Consider the following 12,993-nt stretch of genomic DNA (forward strand, 5'->3'; position numbering starts at 1 on the left):
GGGAGAGTATCTTTGTAAGAGTTAAAAGGAAAGAGAAATCTGGGGCACACATAAAATGGCATGTAAGAGACAAGTGACAAATAAGATCAAGATACAGAATTTAGAAGGAAGTTAAATGACTCTCGTGTGAAGAGTTTTGATTTACCAGTGTCAAAACATTTTCATAAAGCTGCTGAATAAACTGTTAGACAGTAAAACGTCATTCTTCAGTACAGTACAGTCCTAGAATGAAAGGAGCTCTGATGTAGGCGGATTCAGCTCTGCCTGAGATTATGTCTGCTCCCTCCCACAGGTTCAACAAAGGAAGAGGTGTTGTGGCACCCTGTTGCATTACAAGTTATGTTGCTTTCACACCAGCTTTTTTTCCTGGAATGTTTCCTAATACCAGCTGGGGTTGCTGAATCAGGTTCCTCTTTTGAGTTTGGCTGCAGGAAAGCGAGTTGCTTTTCCTCAGCAATGTTTCCCAAGACACTGTTTTCTGAGGAAGGACAGCAGAACAGCTTCAACTGCTGTATCACAAAGTGGGCTCCACTCTTCTTGCAAGTCAGACCACTGCCATGGGGCTGGAGAAGGTGGGAGGGTTTTGCTCTTCCTTACAATGAAGCCTCCTCCTTTGTGACAGATTCCCTATCAGCTTGCTGTGAGATGGAACATGTTAGAACCCTTTCTTATCAGCCCATTTACTAGTTAATTCCTGTGCTGCTATTTGCAGGTGCGAAATCCATGCAACCAACAGGACAGGAAGTCATAAGGATAAGCAGGGGCAACCTTGAGAAAGATTGTTGCTTCCCCATCCTTCTTGGAAGTTAACCAGTGGGCACACACACGTAGGAACAGTGTGCTAATGACAGCACTGCCAGATCATCCAACCCTGTACAGTTTTACTGGTATACAGGAGAAATCATGTAGGTGAATTATTAATTACTGTGCTCCACTGAACAGCCAACTGCTGTCTTGGAACCTGACTTTGCCATTTACTATGTGTAAGCATGCACCTGACATAAAAAGCTACATCAATTTGTATTGGCACAAAAGTGGCACAAAAAATTCGTGTAATCAGAGGTTATACACATCAGGGATGTAAAGAGCTTTTTAAATGGACGAGTTGTTTTTCTTTCAGTCTTCATGGATACTAGGGACTCAAATCCGTTAACACAGTGGGACTTTTTTCTGAACAAATATGCATAGGATTGTGCTGCATGACTGACAATGGATCACAAATAACTAGGTATGGTTGAGCAGGCAGGCTTATTCTTTTTTGAAAGCCTGTTGTATCCGTTTAAAAGGAGGAAATTAACATGTTCTTACATACTTGAAATCCAGGATGTGATTAATGAGGGAATAAGAAGACTGCTTGTTGGGGGGGGGGCGGGGAACTGTGTTGCTTCTGTGTTGTTAACAGCAGCTAAGGATGCTTTCTGCTGGAATATAACTTTGAATAGCTACATTAAAGCTTGTTTCTTAGTTATTTCAGTGCAGCAGGATTAATTACTAAAACTGAAGTCTGAATACTATTTTGGAAGACTTTAAGTTTGCAACTAAAAATGTTATTCAGGAGATGCAGTGATGATAGCTCTGTAGTACTGTATTCTTGCTGGGCTGATAATGAGTTCTTTAACAGGGCTACATATTCTGCCTGCCCAAGACAGTCTGTTTTGCTCGTAGATAATGTATTCTTCACTGTAGCAGAATTACATGAACATAAAATCTGGATGCTGGTTTTAATTGGCCTAATCATATGGAGTATGTTGTTGGATTAGGGAAGAACATGTGTCTGATGCCCACCTATGCAGCCCTAGCTTTGGGAAGTTTTGAAAATGTCATCAATATTCAAACTATTCAGTAACAGGAAAAATACTCTTAAGTACTGTAATATCATACTGATAAATGAATACTCTTGGATCACTTATGTAACTGTAATAGAAACTAAACATTATTTCCCCTTTACAGCATAATTCCCTGCAAACGCACAAAAGGGAGGGCACTTTCTCTCTTAGAATACAGCTACATGGTTCTTTTGTTAAAGGTTTTAGTCTCCTGTTCTGAAGAATGATTATGGCTGCTGTTCTGTAACCAAGGATTAGAGTCCTAAAAATAAACCAAAACAAAGCTCTTAAAATTTTGCAGGTACTACACTCCTTTTGTTGGATCAGTAAATCAGTGAAAAGAGAATTGCTATGGGCATCATGGGTATAATAAAGTGATTGCTTTCAGTATTGTTAGTACAGAAAATGTATGCATAATTTAATTTTTAGATTTTATTTTTTTTACTTTATGTATCCTCAAAAGATCAGATAGGCAGGGCTTTTTTTTTAGCAGGAACTCGGGGAAACTCAGTTCTGGCACTTCTCAGGTGGATGCCGTTCTAAGAGAACGAGGGAGACATTCATGGTGAGTTCCGGGAGCACCACTTTTTATAGAAAAATAGCACTGGAGATAGGTAATAACAGTTTGTCTCCAGAATATTCTGATTATCCCCTAAAATTAAATGCTCATGCAAATAAGATTTCTCGCCTTGTTTCTGAAACACTACGATACGGTCCCTAGCATAAACCCTTGTAGCAAAGTCAAAACTGAATTAGGCAAACATACACTGTAGCTAATTGTAGGATCAGAGTGGGAAGGGACCTCAGAAGTCATGTGGTCTATCTCCTACCCTGACAACGTAGTAAATGTGCTCCTGCAGCATCCTTGAAAGGTGGTCACCCAGCTTTTGCTTTAAAATGTCTAACAAAGGAAAGTCCACCATATTCCAATACACTACAGCACATTTCCTTGCTGATCAAACAACAAGGGTGCCAACTTGAATAAAATGTTCAAGGAGGGGCAGGTAAGCCCCACCCTCATAATCGATCACATGATGTGGTGCATGCACACCGTTTGAAGGGCAATGACCATCAACTTTGGGCCCCCCTCAAACATTTTAGGGGGGCGAAGGGATCTTGGCCCCTAGGAGTTGGCTCCTATGTCAAATGGCTTGTACAATAAGGAAGTTCTTCTTAATGTTTAGTCTAAATAACTTTCTTTCTTGTATCAGGAGCCATTTCAGTTATTCATCAAGAAAGCTTGCGCAGATGAAAGGGATAAAATGAACAAATTGATTTGCTTTTAAACATATAGATAGAGAGATAGTACAGTTAGTTTAAGCAAGGAGTATGCCACTTATTGGGGCCTGAATTATTTAGTTTAGATGGAAAACAGTTTGACGGAAACAGTAATTCAATAAGCCGATTCATGAAGCCAGTGTAGTAAGCCCCCCCCCCATTCATTCCATCAAAGTTCAAGGAAGGCAAAGGTCAGACCAGTTAATACAGTTGAAACCGAGAATTCTAATGCTCACTCAGAAACAAGATCAGCACACTCAAATGAGAGTGAAAAGTGTAGAGCTGTTCAGGTACATACTTCAGGTTCTCCTTTTAGCTGTTGGTACAATCTTATCCATTAGGCTCTTTGGACTGTCAAGCAATGCTTCATAGAAAGCCAGGAATCTAAGTCAATATTGTTGTGCTGTGCTTCCTTTTGTGATGTCCTAAGTGCATGTGCTGATAACCATGCTTGGTGTGATTGCTGAGATGCTACCACAGCTAAGATTGAGGTTTTTATCTAGGAAAACTAGGAAACTCCTCCCTCTGTCTGTGCCTTGTTAAGGAGCTATGGTGTTACTTGGACCTGCATGAGGTTGGTGAAGACAACCAAAAGAGCATACTTCTCCCTCTGCATTTGCCATGTCCTCAAGTCAGTTTCTGAACACCTCTATTGTCCTTACTCCAGAAGTGAAGTGGTGTACATCTTTTCAGTTGTGGCACTGCAACTCAGAGAGAGGTCCAACTGGTCTCCTCTAGGTGAGCAGTGAAAACATGATTATTTAGCAAGGCTTGTGTGATGAGTTGATAATGCTTGACTGGTCAATTTAGATGTAGTTTTAAGCGTAGATTTCTGTGTAGCAATCTCTGTTGCTTCTCCCTGACTTTGTAGATTATTGTGGTTTATTGTTGTTTTAATCTTGTATAAACTTTGTTGGTAGTGGAGGTCCTTGTATCCTAAATTTGTTGTATTAAATGGTCAAATAACTAAATAATGAACTGCTGTTGGTTGATCATGTATGTGGGGCTATCTCATCTTGGTTGTGACCTGGGTAAGCAAAGTATATATAAGGAAATAGACTTAAGGCATATGGTGCAGTAATTTGCTAAAACTAACATTTCTAGGTTTCATCATGTGGACAGTAGCCTCAAACGTTCTGTGTGCTGCTTTGTGTGCTGCTTTTAATTTCCATGAAAGAAATATTGGAAATAAATGTAATAATTATGAAAACAAATGCCCATTCCCTCCTCTGTTCCCATTACATTTTTGTATTACGTGAGAATGATAGCATACCTCACACAATCCATTGGATCTTTGATTATATTTTGTCTGGGGGGAAAAGAGAGTTCTGTTAAACATGAAAGTACCCAATTTCCCCAGCAAAAGTAATGGCTATGATGACACTATTAACAATTAAAATCTTGATAGTCTCCGTAGCTTCTGTTGAGACTACCATTTAATTTCTACCAATTAATAAAAGCTGTTGAACAATCTTTTTTCTTGAACTATGAGCTATCTTAAGTTAAACCAGTGCCTTGCCGTTGAAAAGTAGTGTATCCTGTTACCAATCCCTTGAGCCACCCAGATGCCTCTTTATCCCAAATCTTACTTGATCTCTGCTCCAGACTCTACCATGTCCATTTAACAACACATTAAAACTGCCTGCTCTGGATGTGAGTAAACGGTTGGTTAAATATAGAAACAGTTTCTTATTTAGTGAAGATTTCCATGACAAATCCTTGTGGATCACCATATAAACACAACCATATGGCCAAGTCCAGTATTATCTTAAAACGATTAGCTTGGAGCTTAATACTGTCATTAACTGAAAAATACACACATCATTTTATTTGTATTCCACCTCTCCATAGTTCTAACCATTCTCAAGGCAGCTTACAACATGAAGACAATTGCATAATTACAAACATAACCAAAAGGAGCCTTAAATAATAAATAAAACATCAAAAAGTACATAACGAAATGGAACAATTTCCACATAAATCATAAGAACTAAAGTAAAGATACAAATGATTAATATCAATACCAGCATCAACCCTCAAGCGGACCCCCTAAACCGTATTCCAGCCCAAGATTGAATTCACAGCTTTTGCGACTGGCTTGTGTCAAGCTATTGATAATTATATGTTAAAAAAGTTGCCGTAAGCATAAATAAAAGAACATTATTACACATTCATTAATTCCTTGATCTCATGAGATCTTATTGATTGTTGTTTTATTTAGTGTTCATTGATGATGTTTAATGGAACCTAACTGGAGCTTTTTTGTTTTTGTTTTGTTTTTTAAAAAGGAAAGAAAACTGTTGGATAACATCATTCCCACATTGATTTTAAAAGGTACTGCAAGCAAAGCAGTTCACACAAATGCATACTTACTAACCCCTCGATTATACCTGTTTTGTTTATTTTTAAATAGTTTCTGGGATGGACAGACTTTAGTTGTGGCCAATTTCATACCAATTTGCTTGGCAGCATTCCATCTGTCATTGAAACTGATTGTTACCCCTTCATTTGTGTAAATGTATTATAATATGGATTGTTTTTCTTTTCTATATTAGTAAGTGAGAGCAAGTATGATTTAGTGGTTTGGGTGCTTGACTAGGACCTGAGAGACTCAGCCATGAAGATCACTGGGGGCCTTGTGCCAGTCTGTCAGCCTAACCTACCACAGGGGTGTTGTGAGGATAATATGAAGAGGAAAGAAATATGTACACCAGCTTGAGATCCTTGGAGGAAAAGTGGGATCTAAACACAATAACCCACCTTTTTATCATTACAGCAAGCTAGCAACTAATTGATTGATTGCTCAAATTTATATTGAACTGTTTGCTCCAGTGTGTAACACTTTACATTTACTTAAGATGGATCTCATTTGCCTATTTGTTACGCAGGTTGTCCTTTTTGGAGCTGTTCACAATTTGTGTTTTCACCATCCTAATATAAGTAATCCGGGGCGATCTGCAAACTGGAGTTCCTTTCAGCTTAGCATTTACACAGATCATTTATTATTAAGTTAAATCATATGTTTGTTCTCATTATTTTTATGATATTCAAATATCTGTTTCGTTCCATTGTGTCTTTGCTGTAAGAATTTTCAATTTCATTGTTTAGTTAAATCCAGAGACTTTTTTTTTCCTTTGGAGAAAGTCTATTAGGTATATGCATGTCAACAGTACAGATTGGACAGTGTTCCAAACTCCCATTGTTCTAGGTGCATTTTGTGACAGGGAATTTTCTTAGTGTGAGCAATTTCTGAGCTCTGGGTGCAGTACTGCGCCTAAGATTTCAGATTAAACTGCAGAATGGAAAGAAAAGAGAACCTTTTTCTGCCTCTCCCCTTCTAGCTACTCTCTGAAGACTGGAGAAGAGACCCTCTTAAGAATATTAGGGGGTGGGCAGGGGAAGGAATAGACCATGTGAAAATTGAACATAATATTTTAGCTGCAGTTTGTTCATTTTCAGCTTTGTATTATTATTATTATTATTATTATTATTATTATTATTAAGCACACCTAGACATTCCGCTGTTGCGCCCACAACCTAGGTTTAAGGTGCCATTTAGCTCCTATCTTTCATATCTCAGTTTCTAACACTGAAGTTGGAGAATCTTTTCAAGCAATTCTAAGACAACATTTGACTGAAATTTGTAAAATTTAATAGACACTATTGGTTAGATTAGTGCTTGTACTCTTTGGAATTGCAACTTCTTCTTTTGTTTAGCCAGGTTTCTCTTCCCCAGTTTTCTCTGCATGCTGCCCAGTTGAGCCTTTCTGTTTATTGATGTGTTTCAACTCAAGAGAGGTATTTTCCAAGCAGTGGTGGCTGTGGTGATGTGCTACAAACTCATCTATTTTGCAGCGCTACGAAAGGCTCCATGTTTCTGTTGTTGTCAGCTGACTAGAGCCAAGGCCCTTTGTTTTTCCATTGTTTTTTCTACCAAGTGGGATGTTGATGGAATTGATTGAAATGTATTGAAGTGTTTAGTGCTGATTGTGGTTGGGAAGTCAGCTCTGAAAGGAAACTCATTGTTCTGAATGATGTGTCCTGCGGTTTAATATTTAGCTGTCAAAATAAAGATTTCCCTCCAGGGCCAAGCTAAAAAAAAAAAAAAAAAAGTAGAACTGCTAATTTAGCATATGCTTACAGGGCATAGTAATAAAGAGGAACAGCAATTATTTAGTTTGTCCTCTTTCTATGTATTTTAGAATAAATATTTGATTTTGTAAAATTGCCTGGGGGGGGGGGAGGAAAGCCCCCAACAATGCTACAATTCTTTCACAAATTAATTTCCACCCTTTGCAGAGGCACTAGCCACAGTACCAGTATTTGTTACTGGTGGTGAGGGCTGAAAGTATCCCAGATACATGGTTTCCCTTGTACCAAAACCATTATTTGTGTTTTTACCTCATTGCCTTGATATTATTTCCCCATCCATGTTTAGAGAGAGCTTATAAAAATAAGGGACGTGGGTGGCGCTGTCGGTTAAACCACAGAGCCTAGGACTTGCCGATCAGAAGGTCGGAGATTCGAATCCCCACAACAGGGTGAGCTCCCGTTGCTCGGTCCCTGCTCCTGCCAACCTAGCAGTTCGAAAGCACGTCAAAGTGCAAGTAGATAAATAGGTACCACACCTGCAGGAAGGTAAGCGGTGTTTCCGTGCACTGCTCTGGTTCGCCAGAAGCGGCTTAGTCATGCTGGCCACATGACCCAGAAGCTGTACGCTGGCTCCCTCGGCCAGTAAAGCGAGATGAGTGCCGTAACCCCAGAGTCGGTCACGACTGGACCTAACAGTCAGGGGTCCCCCTATAAAAATAAATCTGATGACATTCAAATAGAAGCAGCCTTACAATTGTGTGTGTCTGGTTTTGGGATGTCAAACTGGAAGCTATTGCTGAGAGGTAGGTTGTAGAATTTTCCTTATCATGGAAATGTTTGTGAAGGTCAGATTACACAAGGTTCTTGCGTGTGGGTGCTTTGGGGAGGTGGGTACCTAGGTCAGTATTACCTCAGTGTTGTCTGCTCACAAGTTCTTACAGGTTCCTTATCTTGAAGCAGCAGGTCAGCACCTGCTGGGAGATCTTTTGTTGAATAGTCTTGACTGTCTTTTTCCCTCCCAAAGAGCTAAAGTCTTTGAATATTATTGGGAAATTTACTTCTAGGTAAGTGTCAGTCAAGAAATTCTGCTGGAAGGGTGGGGGGGGGGGGGACTCCTTTGCTTAGTGTAAGATTGGGTTTAGCAAAGCTTGATGGATTTGGCTGCCAAGAAATAGGCAGCTATTTAACTGAGTCTTGCTATGCAACTTTAAAGATTTGCTGTGGCTGTGCTGAATCAAGTTCAATAGCTCAATGTGCAAAATAATGGCAATATTGTTCCATTCATATTAGCAAAGCAAGAGCTGAGAACTTGTGTACTATCAAATTGCTGTTTATTTCAACATCTGACTTGTGTAGTCAAAACAAAATTTCAGAATAGAACATTATGCTGGTAAAGAAAGTCAATTGATAGATGAAGTTTTAAGGATTAAGATGAAAGTCTGTGTTCAGAATCAAAGTTATGACAAAATAGTTTTGCTTAACTGGTTTAGTGATCTCAGCCCAAAGCATCCAGTCAGTTCAGAATTTAATGTCTGCATATCTGTCAGCATATGGATAACTTGCTCCAGTAACAAATTCTCCTCAATTCTCCTAATCTAACATCTGCAATGCTCTGACTTACTAAATTCATTTTGACATGGGGGGCAGGGAAGACTATTGGAAAACTGTGACAAGGACCTCAAGTGTATTTGAGAGAATGGAACTAATCAAATTTTCTTTTTCGTGTTTGTTTTTCACTTGCTTTATTATTGTGCTCAAGAGAAAATGGCATAACATTAAACTGTTGTACGTTATGAGTGTTTGAGAAAAAGTTGGCCATGTCTAAGTGTATTGCTCCTTATATTATGTAGATGTCCATTGTGTACATCCTGGAGGCCTAAGTGGGAGGAGATACAAATTAGGAAAATACAGTGGTACCTCGGGTTAAGTACTTAATTCGTTCCGGAGGTCCGTACTTAACCTGAAACTGTTCTTAACGTGAAGCACCACTTTAGCTAATGGGGCCTCCTGTTGCTGCTGCGCCGCCGGAGCACGATTTCTGTTCTCATCCTGAACCAAAGTTCTTAACCTGAAGCACTATTTCTGGGTTAGCGGAGTCTGTAACCTGAAGTGTATGTAACCTGAAGCGTATGTAACCCGAGGTACCACTGTACGTGGATCGAAGAGGCTTCCTACCCTCGCAGAAAACAAACAAACAGAAGGTTGGCATAACAGAAGAAACAGAAGAAAACCCTATAAATGTCCCAGCTGAGTGGGAATTTGAACTTGGGTTTCCCTCCTCTTAGTCTAGCCGTCTAACCACAAGTTTCCATTGCCTCCTTTTAAATGATTTTATGTAGGAATGTGTGTGTGTGAGTTGAACAATAAAGCAGATAGTGTATAGGAGAACTACCAACTACCCAGGGCAAATGTTTTCTTCCATCTGGAGAAAGCTCACTGCCATCATCCAATAACTTTTTAATCCAAAACTTTCATCCACATCTTTACAAAAAATCCTATGTGTATTCTTCAGTGGCAAAAATTGAAGTGAAATCACTGGGACCTGCTTTTTAAGAGATGCATTTTGATGACAATCATGAAAATACAGCCACCTTCTAATTTTGTGTGTGTCATTATGTGACAGAGAATTCTTGTCACTTCTCAGTAGTGCATATTTGTAGAGTCAAGTCTTATGATTAGCTACTGTTTTAAGAGATACATAAGAAGCAAAACATGTAACAGTTTAGATGTAAAAGGAATTAGCCTGTTATTGCTGTGTTGTGTTTGGAGTATTTAACATGCAGGTTGAAGATACCTGCTTCCTTCCATGTGCATTCCCTCAGCTTAACAAGGCCCCCAGTGAGTGTTTTAAAGGACAATGTTTGCTCTGTCATTTTGGTGAAAAGCGTGAGGCTTTACCTTCACTGCCAAAAGTAATCTGGTGGGGAGGGGTGGAATTGTGATTTAAAAAGAAAAAGGGCCTCTTTCTGCCTGAGACCAGTTCATCTCTCTGCTCAGCAACAATTGTTCCTAGGACAAAAGGGTACTAAGATCACTCTTGGCTACTGAAATGGAACCAGCCTCTAAGGGTGGATACATTGCAGAGGGGAAGGAAAGGAGGGATACCACAATTTAAAAAAAAATCAGTTTACAATGACCCCATAGTTTGGACAATAAATACTACGAGAACCAAAACTCCCTTTTTCTTTCCTTCTCCTGACAATTCTTTGCTGGTGTGTGTGTATAATATGCCTGCCACTTTTTTATGCAAAACCTGTTGGGATATTGTCTGTAAAAGTTTGCTTTAACTTGGACAGCAGATCTTCCCACAGATTTCCTTAGCATATTCTAAAACTTTTAATGAGGAAGACTAGGCCTTCAGGCACAGAAGAACAAGCATGGTTTGGATTTCAAATTGCTTTGTCAACTAAATAGTAGAGCAAGGATAACTAACATGAGGAGCCATTGTTAGGGATAATGGGGTTTCAGTCCTGCCCTCTTTTCTTCCCAACCCTATACTGCATATAACACCAGTGTCTCACAACAAATTTAACTGAAGAACCTGAAGAAAGAGACAATGGATGTGTTCTTGAAAACGAGGGGAAATTATTGTTTTATTTAAAAAAAGAAAAGGAGTGTGCAGCAGCCCCCAGTATTTAAAGAGCCCCAACCCCATTACATCATTAGAACCAGAACATAAACTGGAAAAGAGGAAAAATTTCAATGTTTGGTCCAGATCCTAGGTGCTGCACCCTCACTAAAGGAGACTGTATGGATGATTCACGAAATGATTGTAGGATGACGTGTGTACCTGAGCTTATGGCCCCAAATTCACTTTATCTTATATGCTGCCTTATTGCAAAAATGACGACTGGACTACTAATCCTAAATGGAATAGTTGCCCAACCACCCCCTCCAGAATCCACCGCTCTCAACTGACTGTCAACTGCCTCGCATTCAAACTCCCTTTCAAATCCTCATCTAATCGTCACTCACCACCAGAATTCCACAATCTCTCTTTCCCTCTACCTCCTTAACATTCCCATAATAATTCTGATATAATAATAATAATAATAATAATAAAATAATAAAATAAAATAATAATAATAATAATAATAATAATAATAATAATAATAATAATAATAATTTATTTGTACCCCACCCATCTGGCTGGGTTTCCCCAGCCACTCTGGGCGGCTTCCAACAAAGATGAAAGATACACTAAAATGTCACATATTAAAAACTTCCCTGAACAGGGCTGCCTTCAGATGTCTTCTGAATGTCAGGTAGATGTTTATTGCTTTGACATCTGGTGGGAGGGCGTTCCACAGGGCGGGCGCTACTACCGAGAAGGCCCTCTGCCTGGTTCCCTGTAACTTGGCCTCTCGCAGTGAGGGAACCGCCAGAAGGCCCTCGGAGCTGGACCTCAGTGTCCGGGCAGAACGATGGGGGAGGAGACGCTCCTTCAGATATACTGGACCAAGGCCGTATAATGGACCAATTACCTTAATAACCTTATTACATTCAATATTTTATACACACTGCTGCCTATAACCATACTGTTTGAAGCACTTGAGCTTCCCATTCCTGATTCCTAGAAATGGGGGAGCAAACTGCAGGTTCTCCATCCCTGTTCTAAAAACCAGATGTCTTCCCCCCAAATGATCCTGGGAATTGTAGTTTGTTAGGGGTTTTGGGGATTGTAGGTCTGTGAGTGGGAAGCCAGAATGGCACGAATCATTTGGGGGGAAGTTATGTGCTTTAAAGGCGCATTGGATGTAATGAAGGAATCTCAACTAGGTGATCCATGGCTGATGGCCATCCAAGCACTGCTTAAAAACCTCCAAGGAAGGAGAGTCACTGCTTCAGGCCCTAAGGGCCTCTGGAGCAGGAGAAAGCAAGCTTGCTCCATCCTCCATGTGACAGCCCTTTATATTTAGTTATTGAAAAGGCTGCATGGTGTGGATCTCATATCAATGTTATGAGAGTGTAAGCAACACATTTCTCTCTCCCCTTTCTCCACACCATGCAGAATTGCAATGGTAACCAGAAGGCTGGAGTTTGGAGCCCAGCCAGGGCTGGCTGTGGGCAGGATCCTTGTTTTGTCGGGGGTTTGACTGGATGACCCTTGAGATCCCTTCCACCTCTGCCATGCTATGATTATATCAAGCAGCTAAAGGAACAAAAAGATGCTTCTGAAACATTTGGGAATCATAGGCACGTTCTCCCCACCAGTGGCTTCCAGCAAGAGCTTGCATCTTCCTTAGGAGAGAGGCAGCCCAGAACAAGGAGGGAAAGGCTCAGAGTTCAGGTAGGTGGAAATGCCAATTGAATGCTCTATACTATAGGAATGCTTCCTTCCCATGTCCCCCACCCTCATGTGCCAGACTGGTGCTAGCATGGCTGGGAGCCAGGTGCCTGCTGATTCCTCCATTTTCTTTGCAGGGGGGAGTCTTCCCCAACATATACTTTGTTCTGACCAAATCCCTGAAGAGACGTGATGACCCTCAGGCATTGGGGCAGAGGGAAGGAAGGGGTCCTTATGAAACACATTTGGGGAGTCTGTGGCTTCCAGCAAGTCCCTTTCAGAAGCATTGCTCCCTCCAACAGGGGAGGCTGAGCATAGCCATCACAGCTAGTTGCCTAAAATCTGATAAGAGTCTGTTTGGTTTTTTGGCTAAAATTATACTTGAAAAACAATGAGTTTTCTCTTGGGTTATTAAAAATCAAAAGGAGCTTCACCAACATATGCAGTTGCTGTCTGTGCACTGCATGGTGCTTTAGTGTTTCTGCGCACATGTTTACATGCATATATATT

General features: G+C 40.2%; 1 protein-coding gene across 8 annotated transcripts in view; it reads left to right on the forward strand.

Moving 5' to 3' along the window:
- USP54 (ubiquitin specific peptidase 54) overlaps positions 1-12,993 on the forward strand; it is a 92,794-nt gene that overhangs the window by 3,733 nt on the left and 76,068 nt on the right. For 2 of the 8 annotated variants that reach the window (XM_077930667.1, XM_077930669.1), the window contains exon 2: positions 12,208-12,486. The exons of 5 other annotated variants lie outside the window; for them this stretch is intronic. The gene's annotated coding sequence lies outside the window, so the exon portion shown is untranslated. Of the gene's footprint in view, positions 1-5,420; positions 5,439-12,207; positions 12,487-12,993 lie in introns of those variants that run through there. One more of the 8 variants, XM_077930671.1, reaches the window with a different exon arrangement.

The sequence above is a fragment of the Podarcis muralis genome, chromosome 6, assembly GCF_964188315.1.
Source record: "Podarcis muralis chromosome 6, rPodMur119.hap1.1, whole genome shotgun sequence".
NCBI lineage: Eukaryota > Metazoa > Chordata > Lepidosauria > Squamata > Lacertidae > Podarcis > Podarcis muralis.